Consider the following 2,500-nt stretch of genomic DNA (forward strand, 5'->3'; position numbering starts at 1 on the left):
GGGATGGAGGGAGGGACATCAGCAGTAGGGAGGGTGCGAGGGAGGGAGGGAGGGACAGCAGCAGTAGGGAGGGAGGGAGGAGGGAGGGAGGGACAGCAGCAGTAGGGAGGGAGGGAGGGAGGGAGGGAGGGAGGGAGGGAGGGAGGGAGGGAGGGAGGGAGGGAGGGAGGGAGGGAGGGAGGGAGGGACATCAGCAGTAGGGAGGGAGGGAGGGAGGGAGGGAGGGAGGGAGGGAGGGAGGGAGGGAGGGAGGGACAGCAGCAGGAGGGAGGGACAGCATCAGTAGGGAGGGAGGGAGGGAGGGAGGGAGGGAGGGAGGGAGGGAGGGAGGGAGGGAGGGAGGGAGGGAGGGAGGGACAGCAGCAGTAGGGAGGGAGGGAGGGAGGGAGGGAGGGAGGGAGGGAGGGAGGGAGGGAGGGAGGGAGGGAGGGAGGGACAGCAGCAGGAGGGAGGGACAGCATCAGTAGGGAGGGAGGGAGGGAGGGAGGGAGGGAGGGAGGGAGGGAGGGAGGGAGGGAGGGAGGGACAGCAGCAGTAGGGAGGGAGGGAGGGAGGGAGGGAGGGAGGGAGGGAGGGAGGGAGGGAGGGAGGGAGGGAGGGAGGGAGGGAGGGAGGGACAGCAGTAGGAGCTCAGGGAGGGAGGGAGGGAGGGCCACAGCTGTGAGTCCCTGTAGCGTGAGAGTTTCCTCCCAGCATTAACAACACCACAACATGATCTGTTTACACAAACACAGCTCAAACTACAGTCGGATACTCATGACTGGAGCAGAATGAATGGTCTGGAACTGCCTTAGGCCACTGTAGCCAATAGTCAGATGTTACAGTACAAGGCAGCACAGGTACAGTACATTAAAATAGTCACATTCATGGCAGGGCAGTAATCATGTTCATTGAATTTGACATGTGGTCCCATATGGAAGACAGGCTGTATGCAACTAGCCAATGATACATGAAGGGACGTGCAAGGGTTGTCCTGTAGGTGGCAGTATTGCTACATGTTTGTTCTTGAACTCCTTAAAATTACAACCTGTGAAGGAGAATGGATTTTGTCCCAAATGACACCATATTCCCTATATAGTGCACTTCTTTTGACCAGAGCCCTATGATCCCTATGGACCCTGGTCAAAAATAATTCACCATATAGAGACTAGGGTGCCATTTGGGACATGTGAAGGTCTTCTAAGCCTGATGTGGGATCAAAGCTTCCCCCAGGTAGAGGAGAGAACAACCTACTTGCAGTGAGTTGCTAGGCAGGGCAAAAGGAGTTGGCCTTCTGGTTAGAGTTCGACAAGGTTTGAACTGACTGACTGACTCTCTCACAGGAGTGAGAGACAGTTGCAGGAGCTTGTTGCAGGAGCTTGTTGCAGGAGCTTGTTGCAGGAGAGGAGCTTGGGAAGAGAAAATACAAAGACATTCTCAACGGATCAGAAATGAAGTGTGAAGATAAGTGGAGGAGTTATGGTACAGTGCCTTGCGAAAGTATTCGGCCCCCTTGAACTTTGCGACCTTTTGCCACATTTCAGGCTTCAAACATAAAGATATAAAACTGTATTTCTTTGTGAAGAATCAACAACAAGTGGGACACAATCATGAAGTGGAACGACATTTATTGGATATTTCAAACTTTTTTAACAAATCAAAAACTGAAAAATTGGGCGTGCAAAATTATTCAGCCCCTTTACTTTCAGTGCAGCAAACTCTCTCCAGAAGTTCAGTGAGGATCTCTGAATGATCCAATGTTGACCTAAATGACTAATGATGATAAATACAATCCACCTGTGTGTAATCAAGTCTCCGTATAAATGCACCTGCACTGTGATAGTCTCAGAGGTCCGTTAAAAGCACAGAGAGCATCATGAAGAACAAGGAACACACCAGGCAGGTCCGAGATACTGTTGTGAAGAAGTTTAAAGCCGGATTTGGATACAAAAAGATTTCCCAAGCTTTAAACATCCCAAGAAGTACTGTGCAAGCGATAATATTGAAATGGAAGGAGTATCAGACCACTGCAAATCTACCAAGACCTGGCCGTCCCTCTAAACTTTCAGCTCATACAAGGAGAAGACTGATCAGAGATGCAGCCAAGAGGCCCATGATCACTCTGGATGAACTGCAGAGATCTACAGCTGAGGTGGGAGACTCTGTCCATAGGACAACAATCAGTCGTATATTGCACAAATCTGGCCTTTATGGAAGAGTGGCAAGAAGAAAGCCATTTCTTAAAGATATCCATAAAAAGTGTTGTTTAAAGTTTGCCACAAGCCACCTGGGAGACACACCAAACATGTGGAAGAAGGTGCTCTGGTCAGATGAAACCAAAATTGAACTTTTTGGCAACAATGCAAAACGTTATGTTTGGCGTAAAAGCAACACAGCTCATCACCCTGAACACACCATCCCCACTGTCAAACATGGTGGTGGCAGCATCATGGTTTGGGCCTGCTTTTCTTCAGCAGGGACAGGGAAGATGGTTAAAATTGATGGGAAGATGGATGGAGCC

This window comes from Oncorhynchus mykiss, chromosome 18, assembly GCF_013265735.2.
Source record: "Oncorhynchus mykiss isolate Arlee chromosome 18, USDA_OmykA_1.1, whole genome shotgun sequence".
Lineage (NCBI taxonomy): Eukaryota > Metazoa > Chordata > Actinopteri > Salmoniformes > Salmonidae > Oncorhynchus > Oncorhynchus mykiss.